This window comes from Schistocerca americana, chromosome 4, assembly GCF_021461395.2.
Source record: "Schistocerca americana isolate TAMUIC-IGC-003095 chromosome 4, iqSchAmer2.1, whole genome shotgun sequence".
Classification (NCBI taxonomy): Eukaryota; Metazoa; Arthropoda; class Insecta; order Orthoptera; family Acrididae; genus Schistocerca; species Schistocerca americana.
Genome location: NC_060122.1, coordinates 588,714,878 through 588,736,959, shown reverse-complemented (window position 1 = coordinate 588,736,959; position 22,082 = coordinate 588,714,878). Strand labels below are relative to the sequence as shown.

The 22,082-nt window shown below is 46.4% G+C and overlaps 1 protein-coding gene across 1 annotated transcript in view; it reads left to right on the top strand.

The window, feature by feature from the left end:
* The first annotated feature begins 5,230 nt into the window (after window positions 1-5,230).
* Window positions 5,231-22,082, top strand: part of LOC124612475 (band 3 anion transport protein) — an 860,143-nt gene continuing 843,291 nt past the window's right edge. The window contains exon 1 of the mRNA XM_047140708.1: window positions 5,231-5,337. The gene's annotated coding sequence lies outside the window, so the exon portion shown is untranslated. The remainder of the gene's footprint in view (window positions 5,338-22,082) is intronic.

Sequence of the window (22,082 nt, the reverse complement as noted above, 5' to 3'; positions counted from 1 at the left end):
GTGCTGGTTGGAGTGCACATATATTGGTATCACATGTGACTCCCCACACTGCACAGCTGTAGAGGAGTTTTGGTTGGACTTTCGATTTACAGTCCATCATTGGTGCACAAACTTATGGAGGGTGCCACCAGACCAAGGTCCATGGCACTATGTACTTACGCCAGCGCTGGGATTGAATAGTGCCATTTAGCTGGAGCTGGGGTATTAGGTCAGTTAAGAAATCCACTTTGGTAAAGAACTTCGCTGAACAGGCCATTATTTTTTGTCACAGGTATTTCTCCTTCGGGGCTTCGTGTATTTCCCTGGTTCTCATCCATCGGGGAGCCCCCAGCAACCACCTTATGCACTGGCCCTGTCTGGTTAGAGTGCACGTATATTGGTATCACATGTGACTCCCCACGCTGCACAGCCGTACAGGAGTTTTGATTGGATTATCGATTATCAGTCCTTCATTGGTGCACAAAATTATGGCGGGTGCTAGCAGACCAAGGTCCATGGCACTATGTACTTATGCCAGCGCTGGGATTGAATAGTGCCATTTGGCTGGAACTGGGGTATTTGGTCAGTTAAGAGATCCACTTTGGTAAAGAGTGTTGCTGCACAGGCCATTATTTTTTTTCACAGGTATTTCTCCTTCGGGGCATCGTGTATTTCCCCAGTTCTCATCCATCGGGTTGCCCCCAGCGTCCACCTTATGCACCGGCCCTGTACTGGTTAGAAAGCATGTATATTGATATCACATGTGACTCCCCACGCACCGAGCGAGGTGGCGCAGTGGTTAGCATACTGGACTCGCATTCGGGAGGGCGACGGTTCAATCCCGTCTCCAGCCATCCTGATTTAGGTTTTCCGTGATTTCCCTAAATCGTTTCAGGCAAATGTCGGGATGGTTCCTTTGAAAGGGCACGGCCGATTTCCTTCCCAATCCTTCCCTAACCCGAGCTTGCGCTGCGTCTCTAATGACCTCGTTTGTCGACAGGACGTTAAACACTAACCACCACCACCACCACCACTCCCCACGCTGCACAGCCATAGAAATGTTTTGGTTGGACTATCGATTTACAGTCCATCATTGGTGCAAAAACTTATGGCGGGCGCCAGCAGACCAAGGCCCGTGACACTATGTACTTACGCGAGCGCTGGGATTGAATAGTGCCATTTAGCTTGAGCTGGGGTATTTGGTCATTTAAGAAATCCACTTTGGTAAAGAGCGTCGCTGCACAGGCCATTATTTTTTCTCACAGGTATTTCTCCCTTGGGGTTTCATGTATTTCCCTGGTTCTCGTCCATCGGGGAGCCCCCAGCGTCCACCTTATGGACCGGCCCTGTACTGGTTAGAGTGCACGTATATTGGTATCACATGTGACTCTCCACGCTGCACAGCCGTAGAAGAGTTTTGGTTGGACTATCGATTTATAGAGTTGGTACTTGGTTTTGATGTTGAGATGGGAGCTGGTAAAGAATGGTATCAGCACGTTCGCCATCTTTATGGTGCCCGTTTTTCGTTGCTGTGTAAGTATCATTATGGTTAGACACTTAACCAGAGTGGTCCTCAGATACTTCGTCGATTGTGACCACGCGACAGGTTGCCCTAGCACCCTTCCTGGGTAGCGTAGTACCGGTAGCCTCTTTTCTGGCGGCTGAGCACGGCATTTTCTGGTAAACAAAGTAATGCTTGTACAAGCATGTTTGAACCATGTGGAGTAGCAAGGAATTTGTTCGTGCTTGTCAGTTATGCAGTTACAGTGACTCTCATAATTACTTGGACAGACATGATGTATTAAATTTCGCTTCTCATCAGTGATTTCAGTAACATTAAAGCGCAGGTATAAAGCAAATACATGGTCCCGTAAAGAATGTGAATAGTAAATGTCCATCGTACTTCTAAAGAACGCTGCAAATATAAACATAACAATTAACAAACACAATCAAAAACAAAACCAGTATCATACAAAATTATCGAACGTCTTCCTTTTTACTTATTGCCAAAGTTCAGTATCTGTTTGGCATTCCTTTCTCCTTAATTACTTGTCTAAAACGACTTAGAATGCTCTCCACTAATTTCCGGATGTACTCGGGAGACATTTTCTTCTACTCTTCTTTCAGTCTTTTTTGCAGCTGTTCTCTAGGTGTGATTGGTGTTTCCCGTATTTCTTTATCAAGTGGGTCCCAACTCTGAAATACATTAAAGTCTGGTGGTTTAGGGGGCAGATGAAGCACCTTTCGACAGTCAAATAATAATCACATCCTCACATTCCAGGTCGCACGTTCCGGGTCGTTATCTTGACAAAAGTTAAAATGTCAGCCAATCCCCATGTTTTCGGCGCTCTTTTGGAAAATGTCCCTCAGTATTCTGAGATACTGGAATTGGTCCATTTTACCCTCAATGAAAACAAGTTCACCAACACCATTCGACGACATGAACCCCCACACCATTGCACCTCCACTTCCATACCTCACCGTTGCTTTGAGATTTTTATCTTGAAGCTGAGTATTAGGTCGCCGCCAAACCGTTATCCTCGCATCAGATTGAAATATGTGAAATTTAGTCTCGTCAGCAAATCTAACGTAATTCCACCACCTATTATCTCCTCTAACATTCTCTCTTGCAAATAGCATTCTCTTTCTTTGATTTATATTGCTTATGAATGGCTTCCGTCTTGCTATACGGTCGTGAAAGTCACCTCTTCTGAGCCCCTCCGTACTGTTTCGGGATACGCGTCCTTTCCTATGTCTTTGGCATTCTCGGTACTGACTTTTGGAGCTCTTTGCTTGCGGTCCTTTTTCGTTTTTCTGATAATACAGCACTCTTCTCGCACAGAAAACATTTTTGAAAGTCCTGTTTCCCGTAGACTGCCTCCCCCCCCCCCCCCCCCCCGCGGAGACTGCACTGTTCTTTATTTGTAACATTTCAGCAATTTTACGAGAAATTTTTTTTGCCTTTAGCACGGTGAAAAATTACAAGCTGTCGTTTTTCGAACATGCTCTCTCTTCCTCTGCGGCCCATTGTTACTTCACCTGTACACAGCACACTGCCTCGCTAAATGTTTACATTAACAATGCCCGTGGCTCCTCTACACACGACCTCTGCAGGGCAACTGAACTGTGTCCGAACAACTTTGCTGACGCAGTTTAGTGGCGTCCGGAGGTCCAGCGACACTGGCTCTCCCCTGTTTCCTAAATGTGAACATTTTACTGTAGTGTTGACCCTGTAGAGCAGGCATATTAACAACCAGTTCGTGTGTAAGCTATTTTCTTTGAACCCTAGGCCCAGGGTGCCGCAAAGGTTAGTTGTTAATGAGTGTGCAAATACAAAACTGGCCACTAAAATTGCTACACAACGAAGATGACTTGCTACAGACGCGAAATTTAACCGACAGGAAGAAGATGCTGTGATATGCAAATGATTAGCTGTTCAGAGTATTCACACACGGTTGGCGCCGGTGGCGACACCTACAACGTGCTGACATGAGGAAAGTTTCCAACCGATTTATCATACACAAACAGCAACTGACCGGCGTTGCCTGGTGAAACGTTGTTGTGATGCCTCGAGTAAGGAGGAGAAATGCGTACCATCACGTTTCCGACTTTGATAAAGGTCGGATTGTAGCCTATCGCGATTGCGGTTTATCGTATCGCGACTTTGCTGTTCGCGTTGGTCGAGATCCAATGGCTGTTAGCAGAATATGGAATCGGTGGGTTCAGGAGGGTAATACGAAACGCCGTGCTGGATCCCAACGGCCTCGTATCACTAGCAGTCGAGATGACAGGCATCTTATTCGCATGGCTGTAACGGATCGTGCAGCCACGTCTCGGCCCATGAGTCAACAGATGGGGACGTTTGCAAGTCAACAACGATCTGCACGAACAGTTCGACGACATTTGCAGCATGGACTATCAGCTCGGAGACCATGGCTGCGGTTACCCTTGACGCTGCATCACATACAGGAGCGGCTGCGATGGTGTACTCAACGACGAACCTGGGTGCACGAATGGCAAAACGTCATTTTTTCGGATGAATACAGTTTCTGTTTACAGCGTCATGATGGTCGCATCCTTGTTTGGCGGCATCGCGATGAACGCACATTGGAAGCGTGTATTCGTCATCGCCATACTGGCGTATCACCCGGCATGATGGTATGGGGTGCCATGGGTTACACGTCTTGGTCGCCTCTAGTTCGCACTGGCGGCACTTTGAACAGTGGACGCTAGATTTCAGAAGTGTTACGACCCTTTGCTCTACCCTTCATTCGATCCCTGCGGAACCCTACATTTCAGTAGGATAATGCACGACCGCATGTTGCGGGTCCTGTACTGGCCTTTCTGGATATAAAAAATGTTCGACTGCTGCCCTGGCCAGCTCATTCTCCAGATCTCTCACCAATTGAAAACGTCTGGTCAATGGTGGCCGTGCAACTGGCTCGTCACAATACGCCAGTCTCTGCTCTTGATGAACTGTGGTATCGTGTTGAAGCTGCATGGGCAGCTGTACCTGTACACGCCATCGAAGCTCTGACTCAATGCCCAGGCATATCAAGGTCGTTATTACGGCCAGAGGCGGTTGTTCTGGGTACTGATTTCTCAGGATCTATGCACCCAAATTCCGTGAAAATGCAATCACATGTCAGTTCTAGTATAATATATTTGTCCAATGAATACCCGTTTATCATCAGCATTTCTTCTTGGCGTAGCAATTTAATGGCCAGTAGTGTGATTATGTGAGCCACTGTACGTATTGGTATATCACATGTGACTCCTCAGATACTTCTTCGAATGTGACCAAGGCTTAGGCTGCCCTAACAACTTTAGTAGCGTAGTAGCCGTCTGAGCTCGACATTTTTTGGTAAACAAACTAATGCTTGTGCAAGCATGCTTGAACCCTGTGGAGGCGCAAGGAATTTACGCATGCTTGTCAAGGAAGCAGTTATGTGTACAGCCGCCCCGAGGCGACCACTACGTGCCCGGAGAGCAATGAGCGGCGGGTGCCGACTGCGGAAGAGCAGCGGCGGTCTTATCAGGCGGTCTCGGCGGCCGGAAGCGGAGCGGCAGTAGGCAGCGGCCTACAGTCGCCTGTAGCCGGGAGGCGCTGATCCATTATACATGTGCGCCGCGCCTCGCCTCGCCTCGCAGACAATGGTGCTGCTCGGTGGCCGGGGCGCGGAGGGGGGCCGGCCGGCTGGCCGCGTGGCGCGCCGTGTAGCAGGCAAACAGCGTGGCGAGGGAAGAGGTGGAGGGAAGGCGGCCCGCCACGCCGGCCGCGTCAGTTGCCGCCGCGGCCGCCTGCCAGCGAGACGCGACGCTCTCGGCCCACGGCATGCCCGCTCGCCCCCGCTACAGGTGAGTCACCCACGTGCCGCTTCTCACGGACGCCGCCCCACAGGTGGACCGGCGCGGGCTACGCGCAGAGGACTAACGCGCCAATGGAATCGTCGTGTCAGTCGCAACATCTCTGCTGTGCGCCATCCTAGAGTGACGCAGCCGCTGCTGTTACGAATTAATGACTTTGCGGACCGCGTTACTGCATACTCAGGTCGTCTGTCTACGAGGAAACAAGTCACACCAATACCCGAGAAAGGAAATAGGATTAATCGGCTGAATTACAGACCCAAATCAGTAGGATTTTGGAACATATAAGGTGCTCAAACATTACGAATCACCTCGAAGAAAATGATTTGTTGACAAATGGCCGACTCGGATTCAGAACATATCGTTCTTGTGAAACACAACGAGCTCATTATTTTCACGAAGGCATTAGTGCTATCGACAGGGACGTCAAATTGATTCGACTTTTTTTTCATTTCCAGAAGGCCTGTGATACTGTACCTCACAAGCGACTTCTAATCATAACGAAGTGTTATAGGCCCTCTGCTGTTCCTGATATACATAAACGACATACGAGGCTGTCTGAGCAACCATCTTACAGTGTCTGCAGATGATGCTGTCATTTACCGACTTGTAAAGTCGCCACATGATCAAAACGTATTGCAAAATGATTTAGACAAGATATCTGTATGGTGCAAAAAGTGCCAATTGTCTGTATATCATGAAAAGTGTCACTTCATTCATATGAGCACTAAAAAGAATCCGTTAAATTTCAGCCGGCCGGGGTGGCCGAGCGGTTCTAGGCGCTACAGTCTGGAACCGCCTGATCGCTACAGTCGCAGGTTCGAATCCTGCCTCGGGCATGGATGTGTGTGATGCCCTTAGGTTAGTTAGATTTAAGTAGTTCTAAGTTCTAGGGTACTGGTGCCCTCAGAAGTTAAGTCCCATAGTGCTCAGAGCCATTTGAACCATTTGTTAAATTTCAGTTACATGATAAATTACACAAATTTAAAGGCTGTAAATGCAATTATATACTTAGGGATTACAATTACTAATAACTTAAATTGGAACGACCACATAGATAATGTTGTGGGGAAAGCAAACCAAAGACTGCGATTTATTGGCAGAACACTTAGAAAATTAACAAAAATTGGTTCAAATGGCTGTGAGCACTATAGGACTTGACATCTGAGGTCATTAGTCCCCTAGAACTTAGAACTACTTAAACGTAACTAACCTAAGGACATCACACACATCCATGCCCGAGGCAGGATTCGAACCTGCGATAGTAAACGTCGCGCGGTTCCAGACTGAAGCGCCTAGAACCGCTCGGCCACTACGGCCGGCTAGAAAATTAACAGGTTTACTAAAGAGACTGCTTACACTAAATTTGTCCGCTCTCTTCTCGAGTATTGCTGTGCAGTGTGGTATTGTCGGAGGACATCGAAAAAGGTCAAATAAGGGCAGCTCGTTTTGCATTTTGCGAAATGAGGGAGAGGGCACCATGGATATGACGCGAATTGGGTTGGCAGTCATTAAAACAAAGGCGCTTTTCGCTGCGGCAGGAACTTCTCATGAAGTTTCAATAACCAACTTTCTCCTAAGAGTGTGAAAATATTTTGTTGGCGCCCACTTACATAGGGAAAAATGATCATAATAATAAAATAAGCGAAATCAGAGCTCGCACGGAAAGATTTACGTTTTTTCCGCGCGCTGTTCGAGAGTGGAACGGTAGAGAAGTATCTTGAAGGTCATCCTATGAACCCTCTGCTGGGTACTTAATTGTGAGCTGCGGAGTAATCATGTGTATGTAGATACAGTATCAAGTGTAATAATATCCCATCGGATCCGCACAAAATGGCAGCATCCTACTGAGAATGGCAAGTTGTTGTTTCATTACGAAGCACCTTTGCAGCCTGTATCGTACTACCGGTCAAGTATTTCGAATCTCCGTCAGATTAAGTCAAGATGAGACATAGACCATCTCCGACGAAACTTGTTTAATTGTCACCGGAGTATAGCGGTAACACTAAAAAGTCTTGACAAACACTTCTTCATGCATCTCGCGATAACTGACACAGCAAATCTTAAGAACTGCTCTACAAGCCCCAGTCTACGAGGATTTCTGATCCTCCAACGTATAATTTAGGTAGAAACTACGAAATTAAAATTACATTAGCAGGCATTTTTACGGAGGCAGCTAAGGTATCATTCTTCCCACGACTTACACGCCAATATAATTTGAAGAAATCTGAACTTGTGGACAAGAAAAATTACCTTCTGTCGCACTCCTTACTGTATTTAACACCATATGTCTTAATGAATTACGTTTTTACAGTTACAGAGGTTAGACAAAGTGGAAACACCAAGCTCCTTCCAAGACATTTTTCTGGTAGGTGCTACTAATTAGATACTCGTATATTGGAAAAATGTCTATCGAGACTAATTGACTGCTTATCATAATTTTTTTAAAGTGATTAAATATTTATTCTAACTTCCGTAGTCACATTTTCGTAATACCATTTTGTGTACCAAAGAGTTGTGTGAAAGAATTCGTGCCTGCTTAAAAACTCAGTCAAATTGTAAACGGGACCTACTGAGCTCTTAAGTGGCGCGTTCGCTACACATGTTCCATATGTGGTGCCCGCTTTCGAAATTAGTGTTTGAAACGCTATCATTTCGGGGCAGTCCTTATTGTGGCTCGTGAGCAAGGAATGAAATGAATCTGAAGGTACTGTGTATTCTTGTAGACATGACGTATACAATACGCAAAGTGAATGAACAAATTATTTTAAAAGTTAAAACTGGGACAAAGGGCACTAGAAGCAAGAACATATGTCAACAGAGCAGACACAAAAGTATCGTACCTGAATTTCTCCAAAATATCTCACAGGGCGACCGCACAAAGAGGAACAGCAAGTACAGGACTCCTTAAACATCTTTAGTATTATTTTTTGCATTTCTTTGTAGCACTCTTAACCACAAAATAGTATGTACAAATACCAAGGTTATTATGGATAGTTTCTATATTATAAATTCAGATTTACTTGTTACACCCGTGAACTATTTCTACAACTTCAGCATACTTCTACTTTGCGAAGCGACTCCAAAACTTCGAAGCGCATTCAAGAACTTGGAAACGTCAAGGAGGAGGAGTCGCGTAATACTACGGGCGATTCCCGGAATCCCGCCTGGAAGTGTGACTTTCTCCGCTCGCAGGCAGCACAGACATTCCGTATTTGGTTGACTAGAAACGTGTGGCGCGTTACAGAAATCGTTCAATAGTCGCTTTTCTGCTGATTGACATGGGACCGAACTAACATTTCACTCAATGAAGGTAATAGTGACTTTGGCGAATTGCTACTGGTTTTCGCTTAAGTAGACTTGTCGAACAATGAATCCTTGGGACTGATGCATTGCGTAATATAAGAAAAGTCTACAAGGATAAAAAAATACGAAGAACCGCCAAGCAACAACGTCTCGCAACAGAAAAAAGTGGACAACTTGCTCCCTTCAGTCAGCCACCCTCTTTTAAATCTGGACGCGTGGAACTGGAAACACTTTAGAGAATTTCCCCCCAATCGAAAAAAGTTACTTGTATGTAAAATGTCATCAGTGTGCGCAGCATTCAGAAAGGACTGCAGTACAAAAGAGGAAAATGTGTGTTTTACAACTTCATCGAGTTGTTGCTATTTCACCTACCCCTTCTAAATTATTAATTGACATACACAAATTATTATTTGGAAGAGACACAACGTATAAGGTTACAGATGGCTTGCACAAAGAGTGGGAAGATAGCACAAGAAGAGAACTATGTTGATCTGCGTGTAGGTTCAAATGGCTCTATGCACTATGGGACTTAACTGCTGAGGTCATCAGTCCCCTAGAACTTAGAACTACTGAAACCTAACTAACCTAAGGACATCACACACATCCATGCCCGAGGCAGGATTCGAACCTGCGACCGTAGCGGTCGCGCGGTTCCAGACTGTAGCGCCTAGAACCGCTCGGCCACTCCAGCCGGCTCTCCGTGTAGTACTGTCGTTCTACACGATACTAGGTTGCCGTCTGCTCCTACTCTGAGTATATCATTGCATGTCAGTACCGGACGTTCCCTGCCTATTAATGGCTCGTTTCAAAATCAGAGTTGTTGTTTTTCCTCCAAGGAGCTATTTATTTGCGTTCACGAAGCTGATTGTCCCCTTTTCCAGTCCTCGAACCAATCAAAATTGGGTGGCAATACCGCCGGTCGATTAAGCGTCCACGTTGTGGCGTTCACGCTCTTCGACCGTTCGGGCAGTGTGTCTCAGAGGAACACAACTACAGCTGACAGAGAAACTGATCGGAAGTCATTTCTGATTGCGAGCAGTCGGCAAATGTTGCAAAGGGGCGTTGCAAGAGGCGACCCAGCTACCGCACAGCAAGTGACAGCGGCGCTAATGTGTCTCGTCTAACCTGTTTCCAGCAGAGCGGCCCGACAGAGGTTGCATAGACTAAACGTCTGCAAAAAGGCCGAAAATTCCAAACCATTTATCACCGAGAAAAACGATCTGCTGCAAATCAAAAGACCATTCAAGGAGCGAAAGAGACAAAATAACAGACTACACAGTCAGCTTCTTCACGAGGTTCATTTACGCGCTTAGAAAGCGTGTGGAAGGTTAGACTGCTTTCAATTTCATTCTTGCCATGTACACATACAGGCAGCGTTCGTTATTTTGGTGGTATTTCACTGGTCCTACCGTTAACATATTCGCCTGCGTGAGTTAATAATACCAGATGTAACCAACGGCATAGATTTCCGTTGTCAAGGGCGCTATGTTTGAAGATACTGGTGAAACAGGCACGCAGCACGAGAAGTACACGTTTCCTCCTTTGTCTTTACAACTAATTTATTTACCTCAAATAATATAAAATGTCACAATTCAAGATTACATTAACACTGAATGAAATTATTACAAATTATAGCATAGATTTGAACCGGACCTCTTGGTATCGCGAGATTAAGAAACTATTATGAAATCACCACCATTAATGTGCTTCGTCAAAGACTATCTTACAGAAATTAATAGGCGTGCTAGCGCATGTATACAAAGATCGTTGCATGTTCCATAGAAATATGGAACTAAAATAGAAGTCCATAGGATTAATAACGTCCTTTGTATGTCAATCAGGTCGTTACAATATAAAAAAAATGCCTGTAGATTTTTGTTGTATTACGTAGAACGTAAAAATTATTGTAAATTCAGGAGTTTCAGAACAGGTTGAAGTTAGATAGGTACTTTTAGATATGCGTTTAAAACACATCAAAGCCACAGAATAGTAAATTGGTTGATGTATCATTTCTGCAACCAACTGTTAAGCTCAGTTCTGCACTGTCAACATTAATCCTCTTAGGTGGATACAGGTACTGGTATGTGCGTCAAAGATGTAACAATTGCTCAGTTTTGGTGTTGGCGCTTACTAACAGAAAGGTTCTTCAGAGCACCGCCCAAAGAATTATAGGATCTGTAGCTCACACTGAATAATCGAAAAAATGACGGGTAATGACAGTTTAACGTCCCGTTAACGATGAAATTGACAGAGCACTTGCACGGGCCGAGGAAGGATCAAGAAGGGAATTGGATGCGTCTTTTTCAAATGCCGACGTCGTTAGAGCGTCTGTTATGATTGAAAAAGGAGGAACGAATGAAGGGATTATCCAAGCATTCGTCTTAGTGATTTAGGCAAAACCATGGAATACGTCAAACTGGATGGGCGGACGGAATTTCGAAGTTCAGTATAAGTTCATTTATCGCTGTGCCAACTCGCTCGGCGGTGCGCACCGACTTGATAGGCAGTAGATAAGAACACATTTTGATGGTTCTTCCGTGCCCATCTTGCGAGCAAAGCCGTCACAGTCAGTGTATAAAGGTTTCACTTCGTTGTAGTCAAATCTGGGGTAAACATTCGACTAAGATGTTCGAACTGTTTCTCCAGTCCGAAAGCTGGATTTAGGTCGACTCTATTTTTCTTGGGCGGTCACCTGAAGTAATTAATTTGATATTACGCAATCGAGTCAGGGAAGTCTTTGCTACCTGAAACCTGAACGCACCGCGTGTGGGATAGCGCAGCAGAAGTGGATGACAAATATCTGATAAAATTTTATTTCACATGCAGCAAAGAGTGAGTACTCTCCAGCAACTATTTCTTACCCAAAACGTTTTCTGTTAAGAGAGTTAGTGTTACGGCATCGTGAGAACTACAAGACTGCTGTAGATGAACTTGCAATAGATTGCATTTGAGCACCAAAAGAAGCCTCCATGAGCGAGGTGCCGCAGTGATTAGCACACTGTACTTACCTTTGGGAGAACGACAGTTCAAACCCGCGTCCGGTCATCCTGATTTAGGTTTTTCGTGATTTCCTTAAATCGCTTCAGGCTATTGGAGGGATGGCTCCTTTGAAAGGGCACGGGCGATTCCTTTCTCTCATCCGATGGGACCGATGTCCTCGCTGTTTGGTCCCCTCCCCCAAACCAACCAACCAACCATATAAGGCTGCACTCGAGGAAAATACCTTCTGAAAAGTCTTCCTTACATTTAAATTTATACAAAATGCCACCAAATTTATCTTTTTCAGAAACGTTTTTCTTGCTGTTGTCAGTCTGCATTTCATTTCTCCCCATTTTGGCTATCGCCAGCTATATTGCTGCCCACAAAACAAAACTCGTCTTCTACCTTCAATGTTTCTATTGCTATCTAACTCCCTCAGCATAGTGTCATTTAATTCGACTATGTACCGTTACCCTTGTTTGACTTTTGTTGTTATTCATCTTATAACCTCGTTTCAAGTCACTTTCCATTCAAATCAACTGATCTTGCAAATCCTTTGCTGTCTGCGACAGAATTACAGATCGTCAGCAATTATTTCTTCTCCATGAACTTTCTCGTTCTGAAAAGTAGGAACGAAAATATTTGTAATCTTGAAGAAATACAACTACCCACTTTTAGTAAGGCTTTGGCAGCCGCTGTGGCCGAGCGGTCCTAGGCGCTGCAGTCCGGAACCGCGCTGCTGCTACGGTCGCAGGTTCGAATCCTGCCTCGGGCATGGATGTGCGCGATGTCCTTAGGTTAGTTAGGTTTTTAAATAGTTCTAAGTCTAGGGGACTGATGACCTCAGATATTAAGTCCCATAGAGCTTAGAGCCATTTGAAGTAAGGCCTTATTCATGCCAAAACGCTTTTCAGGCTTTCGCTCGTCTTTAGTTGACGCAATATATTTATATCTTTGTTGTTCTGCCGGATGTATAAACGTATGATGTCAAGTGGGTGAAAGCCCGAAACACTTCGTGGCATAAATAAAGCAATACAGGTTGTCCCAGGAGGAATGGTCAACATTCAGCGATGTGACAGGAGGGATCATTCGTGACAAAAATGTCCAGTAAACATGGTCTCTAATACGCATACCTTCAGAGCTATGAGAGCTTGTTCATCTTCGACACTGTGAAACACATCTCTTCCACTAACTTCTTCTGGGTGGAGATACTATGGGCCATAACAAAACAAACAAAAAAGCCTAATAAACATCAGCTTCTATATGCACACATTAACAGCTATGAGCACTTGTTCAGCTTTGCCATTGTGAACAACTGCTCATAGCTCTTAAGGTATGGATTGCGGAAACCATGTTTACTGGACATTTTTGTTTCGAATGATAGTTGCTATCATACTGCTGATTATGACAATTCTCCTGGGACATCCTGTATAAGAAGTCCCTGGCTGCTGTATCTCTTCAAGTAAATTAATCCAAAGCCGTGGAGCTCAACCACCAGTAACATGGATACATTAAAAAATCCATTTGGACTTCAGGATGCGGCCTGTGACCTTCTCATAGGTTCAGCTTTTTACTGTCAATATCTTGGTCACATGCCGCTTTATTAAACCTGATTACCAGATTCGGCTTTGCAGCCATCGTCCGATATAATAATTGTGTCAGCGATACGTGGACGCGTAGCCTAGTAGCATCTGTCCAAACATTGACGTTTGAAACCTTTATGTTTACCAAAGTCGCCTGTGCCCGTTCGTACTGGCTAGCAGAAATATACTTAGCAGTTCATAGCGCTGTCCGCTTCGGTTGTCGATAGGGTCGATCGATACTGATTGCCTCGGCGAAGCGTTGCAGTGGCGGCAAGGCTGCCTGCGCACACACACGATGCGCAGAGCGCCAGAGGCACGCAGCTCGGATGGCTTGCCGGTGTCGGCTCCGCCTTGTCAAAGTCAGGTGGGCGCAACAGGCGGCAACGTTGTGCGCGCACAGCGGGGCCCGGCAAGGCACACCACACCACAGCGCAGCGGAGGGCCCGGCCGAGCAGGCGAGGGCGCCCAGCCGCTAGCTGCAGCTGCAGCTGCTGTCTCAGCTGGCCTGCAGCTGCTCCAAGGCCGCGCCTTCTCCGATTCCAAATCATCGGCGACCAACCGGAGAACCGACCCTTCACACCGTGCCCATTCCATTATTGTACAGGCGTAGATCTGTTGATCATACACTACTGGCCATTAAAATTGCTACACCAAGAAGAAATGCAGATGATAAAGGGGTATTCATTGGACAAATATACTAGAACTGACATGTGATTACATTTTCACGCCGTTTGGGTGCATAGATCCTGAGAAATCAGTACCCAACTACGTCTGGCCGTAATAACATCCTTGATACGCCTGGGCATTGAGTCAAACAGAGCTTGGATGGCGTGTACAGGAACAGCTGCCTATGTGCTTCAACACGATACCACAGTTCATGAAGAGTAGTGACTGGCGGCGTACTGTGACAAACCAGTTGCTCGGCCACCATTGACCAACTGGTGACAGATCTGGAGAATGTGCTGGCCAGGGCAGCAGTCGAACATTTTCTGTATCCAGAAAGGCCCGTACAGGACCTGCAACATGCGGTCGTGCATTATCCAGCTGAAATGTAAGGTTTCGCAGGGATCGAATGAAGGGTGGAGCCACGGGTTGTAACACATCTGAAATGTAACGTCACTGTTCAAAGTGCCGTCAATGCGAACAAGAGGTGACCGAGACGTGTAACCAATGGCACCCCATACCATCACGCCGGGTGATACGCCAGTATGGCGATGACGAATACACGCTTCCAATGTGCGTTCACCGCGATGTCGCCAAACACGGATGCGACCATCATGGTGCTGTAAACAGAACCTGGATTCATCCGAAAAAATGACGTTTTGCCATTCGTGCACCCAGGTTCGTCGTTGAGTACACCATCGCAGGCGCTCCTGTATGTGATGCAGCGTCAAGGGTAACCGCAGCCACGGTCTCCGAGCTGATAGTCCATGCTGCTGCAAACGTCGTCGAAGTGTTCGTGCAGATGGTTGTTGTCTTGCAAACGTCCCCATCTGTTGACTCAGGGATCGAGACGTGGGTGCGCGATCCGTTACAGCCATGCGGATAAGATGCCTGTCATCTCGACTGCTAGTGATACGAGGCCATTGGGATCCAGCACGGCGTTCTGTATTACCCTCCTGAACCCATCGATTCGATATTCTGCTAACAGTCATTGGATCTCGACCAACGCGAGCAGCAATGTCGCGATACGATAAACCGCAATCGCGATAGGCCACAATCCGACCTTTATCAAAGTCGGAAACGTGATGGTACGCATTTCTCCTTCTTACATGAGGCATCACAACAACGTTTCACCAGACAACGCCGGTCAGCTGCTGTTTGTGTATGAGTAATCGGTATGAAACTTTCCTCATGTCAGCACGTTGTAGGTGTCGCCACGGGCGCCAGCCTTGTGTGAATGCTCTGAGAAGCTAATCATTTGCATATCACAGCATCTTCTTCCTGTCGGTTACGTTTTGCGTCTGTAGCACGTCATCTTCGTGGTGTAGCAGTTTTAATGGTCAGTATTGTACTATACAGCGGATCACCTTCGGCAGAGAACCCACAGAAAAAAGAGCACTCGTCACACGCACACACGTCTCAGCACGTCGGCGTCGGAAGCTTGCCTGCTCTGTAAATCAGGATAGGGGGCGATCTGTGGCAGGTCTGGTTCAAATGGCTCTGTCCACTATGGAACTTAACTTCTGAGGTCATCAGTCCCCTAGAACAACTACTTAAACCTAACTAACCTAAGGACATCACACACATCCATGCCCCAGGCAGGATTCGAACCTGCGACCTTAGCGGTTGCGCAGTTCCAAAATGTAGCGCCTAGAACAGCTTGGTCACTCCGGCTGGCCAGGTACAAGTGCTTCAGAGTACACCGCTCAGCGCACATACTTGTAAACGAATCTCCGAAGCAGACGACCCGCACCTGTTGCCAAGCTGACCCAACGAAATCGTTAATTACTATTCCAGTTGAGATAGGATGATCGAGAATGGACCGTGGATCAATGGAAACGTGTCGCCTGGTTAGGTGAATCACGTTTCATGTGACACTAGGTAAATGGTTGTGTCTGGATACGTCGTCGTCCATGGGGACCACTGTTCGAAAGAAAGCACCGAGCAACGGACGCAGGCCGATGGTAGCAGTATCGTGCTATGAAGAACATTCAATCGGGCTTCCAAGGTAGCAATCGAATTCACCATGATAGCCCGTTACTACGTTCAAATTAGTACGTACCACCTACATCCTTTTATACTTGGTATCTTCCCCGAAGACGATGCCATCTTTAAGCAGGATAACGGTCCGTGTCACAAGGCCAGATTCTCGCTACAGCGGCTTCAGGAGCACGGTAGTGAACTCACATCGATGTCTGATTCGCTTGATTTACACCCAACGGAAGACGTCAGGGAGGCTATCGGGCGCCAGCTCCGCGTCCACTGATCACCGGCCTGTAATTTACGCGAATTGCGTGACCTGTGCGTAAACATCTGTCGCTACTTACCTCCGGAAACATCTAAGAACTTATCGATACCACGCAGAATCAGTTATTCGCTGCTGCAGTATTGAGTTCCAACTGTGGACCAATGCGCATTAAAGCAATTGTAAGTTTTCATAATGTTACAAGTAAATCCACGTGAAAATTTTTACAGGAGAGTAACGCCGAAAATTGCAACGCAGTTATACGTTCACCAGTAGCCTTTTCTGGAAAACGTCCTTTATTTCCATTAGTATATTCTTATGGAAGTAACTGTACTCAATTTAGATACGCGAGTTTACTTACAATAAATAAAAAACGCAGAGGGGCTACTATGACATGAACCGGCTCAGGGGAAGCAGAGGTAATGAATTGCGCGATTTGTATCTTCTGGTGTTTTAAAAGTTTACATAAACTTGAGAATAATTCAGTGTCTTGGCTACTGTATACAGCTTGCTACAATTTAATGTTTTGAAAGTATTTAAAAAAACATTTCGTTCACTTGATAGTGAAGACTAGTAGTCTTGGGCTTCAAGCGAACAAAAGAATGAAAATCGTCAATTGTCTTTGACTTCTCTGGTGCTAGAATAGTGTCAAAATACATTAATTTGTCTCTGTAAGGACCGTGTCCTGTGTACCTTGTTTGCATCTTTTGACGTTCAACGTGACTTACTTTCATGAGACACGATGTACGTCTGCCAACACTTTCGTAGGTAAGAGATAAACCGTGGTCCCTCACAATCTTGCAGGGCAATACAAATTAAAAGAAAATCGATCACCAGTCATCAAGACTCATTAATTATAATACTTTTATCCAAAGGTACAACAAAAGTGGTGACGAAAACAACTGTATGTTTAAGTAAGTTGGCGAAATAAAAGAAATTCCATTGTTAGTACTTGCTCCTTTCCTCCTGTACACATGCACTACAAACGGCAATATTTCTGTTACTCACCTCTGTCTACACTAACGCATTTGTGCACTGTAGTATACAGACTTCAAGCTATACGAACAAACCATAAAATAGCTTTGACGAAAAAGGGGACTTACCTCCTTTCTCGGATGTAGTCTTCACGAAAAAAGGTGCAAGCGTGTTACCGACAGGTCACGGGGTTGGATCTCGGTCGGACCACGGATTTTTCAGTCTCCCTTTTACCCTGGCCTTCACCTCTCAGCATTGTGGGGAATCGCCAGAAGCAGCATGTGGTTCAGATTTCGCGTTAACCTGTTGGTCACCTTTCTCCGGTTGGATAATTAGGGTAGGTTAGGGATTCTCAAGCTGCCAAAGTGGCGTATAATAGAAAGACTTCACACTTGGGGTTCAGAACATCGTCCAGTTATCCATATGCAGGTTCCCCGAGATTTCGCTAAATCTTTTACCCGTATAGCAAATGCCTAATTGATTTCTTTTAAACGAGAATGACCGACTTCTCTCACCATCTTTCTCCAATACAAGCTTGTGTTCCGTCTCTGATAACCCCGCAGTCGATTGGACATTACACCATTCGATGTGCGAAAGCTGGACTGCATATCGGTTACAATCACCACTTAGAAATACAAATGTGTTGTGTCTGTTCCTTCGGACATGTCCGAAAGAACAGACACCACACAAAATCCGCAGCTGTGATACGTATTACGTAAACTGAAGGTGGAGGGGAGAGAAAGGGAAGGGAAGGAACTAATGATGTCTTCTGTAATGAGATTTCATGATCAGGAACTTCAGCTTTCTAGGCAATTGCGTTATCTTTTGTGCCACCCGGACACAGTGTTTATCGCTAATGCGCGGACTGTCTCGCCATGATCCCCGGACCACTCTTACTCCGATGCCACCTATCTGCAGTCCACGATGCACGCTAATTTTAGATTTCCACTGGAGGTCGAATATAGACGTGCATCTGCATTGCATTTCGTGGTGTAATTGCCCATCGAGATGAACAGTTAAATAAATGTGTGTTGTCTGTTCTTTCAGGCATGTCTGAAAGAACAAACACCACGCATTCATATAAATGATTCGCCTCAATGGGCAATGAATCCACAACAACTGCCCATTTACGTTCGACATCCAATGGGAATCTAAAAATGTCCGAAAGAACAGCACCACGTATTCTTAAAATTGACCCACATTGATGGGCAATGAATCCACAGCCTTGAGTGGGGATGAACATTTACGTACGACTTCCACCGAGAGCCTAAAAATTAGTGAGTGTGGAGGACATGGACGGGAACTAGGTGGGAATATGAATCGGCTAGGGACTGTGCCGAGATATGCCGCGCTGTTGTGATAAACGCTGCAACCGGGGGGTGCAGTGGTTAACGCAGCAGCCCAGTAAGCAGGAGATCCCGGGTTCGAGTCTCGGTCTGGCACACACTTTCACTCGTCACTGCTGATTCCGCATACAGTACCGATGGACCAGATACCATTAGTTCCTTCCCTTTCTTTCCCTTTTTTCCCCCTCCACCTTCAATTTACATAATAAATATACACTGCTTGAAAATGGTTCGAAAGAGTACGATTCCAATACGCATTGAGCCATTGCACCAAAATATTAGCACGAATTTATTAGATGAAAGCAGTGACAACCTACCTGTCGCAGTGGTACACGAAATAGTCTGAGCGATGTCCTACCAGCGAAATTCTTTGTCAGGCAGCCTTTGTAGGCCGCGATCCCAGAAGACGGAAGGCGAAACTGACCAGCTTAATTGCTACAGTACCGCGTACAGTGAATAAGGGAGTTGATAGGTAGCTGCAACTTGTTCCCTTGGGTAGAACGAGGACTCGCCAAGTGCAGGGTGCTGTAGTAATGGCAAAAAGAGTTTAGTCATGCTTAACGAAAGCTGCCTATACCCGAGGAACAGCTGTGTGTGTGTGGGTGGGTGTCAGTGAGAAGTACGTAACAAATGGTTCAAATGGCTCTGAGCACTATGGGACTCAACTGCTGTGGTCATCAGTCCCCTAGAACTTAGAACTACTTAAACCTAACTAACCTAAGGACAGCACACACATCCATGCCCGAGGCAGGATTCGAACCTGCGACCGTAGCAGTCGCACGGTTCCTGACTGCGCGCCTAGAACCGCGAGACCACCGAGGCCGGCGAAATACGTAACAGATGGAAGGAATGGTATATAGACGAAATCCCCAAAAAGAACATATGTACCATCGTGGTGAAAAGACAAAAAAGAAGAGAACGTTACTAAATAATTACTTACTATGGCATATTAGTGCATGATTTTTCCCCAGAAATAATAATTTTCTCGCCATATTTCACACATTATAAATTCCACATTTTTACAATTACATGGTTGTTCTAAATTTCTATAAAAATGGTATTCTGACTGTGTTCTTACAGTATTCTAAAAATTTAACATTATCCGCTCGAGAGCTAGCAAGCGATTGATCTCCGTCGCCGTAGCCGTTGTCGCCAACGTGTAATTTTACCTGCACCCGGAATCTATTGTTGGCGTGCAGCTGCTGAGAGTTGCTCGAAAATGAAACTAACTGTAGGTATTAATTACAATCCCTTCTTGGAACATTCTTTCCTGGAAATTTATTTGCAACCCGAAACTTTCCTTTGACTTTCCTTTTCATGTGTTTTACGAAAATATTAATGAATACAATATACTGAGAATTATTTCGGTTTATTTGCAATGTAAGCAATATAAAAAACTGAAAATTAAAGAAGTTTCCGTCTAGGAGCTCGATCCCAACGACCCTCTGTTTACCGTTCTGCACTCCACCCGCTGAGCCAACAAAAATGGCTCTGCGCACTATGGGACTTAACTGCTGTGGTCATCAGTCCCCTAGAATTTAGAACTACTTAAACCTAACTAACCTAAGGACATCACACACATCCATGCCCGAGACAGGATTCGAACCTGCGACCGTAGCGGTCGCGCGGTTCCAGACTGTTGCGCCTAGAACCGCTCGGCCACTCAAGCCGGCGCTGCGCCAACAGCTGCCTGGAAACTTCACTAATGTAAATGACTGATACCTTACCCGAACCACACCAAAAATGCTATTTTTTCTACACGATTCGCCATCTGAATCTCCCACCCCTGTCACTTTTATTTCTGGCAAAACCTTGCATATACCGTAGGTTAGGCCGAAATCGGTAATGACCGCTAGGTACGGTCATCTTGTCAGTAAAGATGACTGAGAAGTTCAAAACTGACAAAACTAACGTGTTTTATAACTCCGTTGGGAAGTAACGTGTGCAGAGTCTAGCACTAGACTGATACTGCAAAGTTCCATATTTTCCAAATATGTTGAAAAGTCCACCTGTATTTGCAAACCAAAAACTAATCACGCAGTATGTCGGCGAAACTCAGTATTATTTAGCTTGTTTCTTTTATTTCGCTGCTGTTCCAAAAAGTTATTTACTCCACACGCATAAATGGAAGTGTATCTCATTATACGAGAAATTATTGGCCGGCCGAAGTGGCCGTGCGGTTAAAGGCGCTGCAGTCTGGAACCGCAAGACCGCTACGGTCGCAGGTTCGAATCCTGCCTCGGGCATGGATGTTTGTGATGTCCTTAGGTTAGTTAGGTTTAACTACACTCCTGGAAATGGGAAAAAGAACACATTGACACCGGTGTGTCAGACCCACCATACTTGCTCCGGACACTGCGAGAGGGCTGTACAAGCAATGATCACACGCACGGCACAGCGGACACACCAGGAACCGCGGTGTTGGCCGTCGAATGGCGCTAGCTGCGCAGCATTTGTGCACCGCCGCCGTCAGTGTCAGCCAGTTTGCCGTGGCATACGGAGCTCCATCGCAGTCTTTAACACTGGTAGCATGCCGCGACAGCGTGGACGTGAACCGTATGTGCAGTTGACGGACTTTGAGCGAGGGCGTATAGTGGGCATGCGGGAGGCCGGGTGGACGTACCGCCGAATTGCTCAACACGTGGGGCGTGAGGTCTCCACAGTACATCGATGTTGTCGCCAGTGGTCGCCGGAAGCTGCACGTGCCCGTCGACCTGGGACCGGACCGCAGCGACGCACGGATGCACGCCAAGACCGTAGGATCCTACGCAGTGCCGTAGGGGACCGCACCGCCACTTCCCAGCAAATTAGGGACACTGTTGCTCCTGGGGTATCGGCGAGGACCATTCGCAACCGTCTCCATGAAGCTGGGCTACGGTCCCGCACACCGTTAGGCCGTCTTCCGCTCACGCCCCAACATCGTGCAGCCCGCCTCCAGTGGTGTCGCGACAGGCGTGAATGGAGGGACGAATGGAGACGTGTCGTCTTCAGCGATGAGAGTCTCTTCTGCCTAGGTGCCAATGATGGTCGTATGCGTGTTTGGCGCCGTGCAGGTGAGCGCCACAATCAGGACTGCATACGACCGAGGCACAGAGGGCCAACACCCGGCATCATGGTGTGGGGAGCGATCTCCTATACTGGCCGTACACCACTGGTGATCGTCGAGGGGACACTGAATAGTGCACGGTACATCCAAACCGTCATCGAACCCATCGTTCTACCATTCCTAGACCGGCAAGGGAACTTGCTGTTCCAACAGGACAATGCACGTCCGCATGTATCCCGTGCCACCCAACGTGCTCTAGAAGGTGTAAGTCAACTACCCTGGCCAGCAAGATCTCCGGATCTGTCCCCCATTGAGCATGTTTGGGACTGGATGAAGCGTCGTCTCACGCGGTCTGCACGTCCAGCACGAACGCTGGTCCAACTGAGGCGCCAGGTGGAAATGGCATGGCAAGCCGCTCCACAGGACTACATCCAGCATCTCTACGATCGTCTCCATGGGAGAATAGCAGCCTGCGTTGCTGCGAAAGGTGGATATACACTGTACTAGTGCCGACATTGTGCATGCTCTGTTGCCTGTGTCTATGTGCCTGTGGTTCTGTCAGTGTGATCATGTGATGTATCTGACCCCAGGAA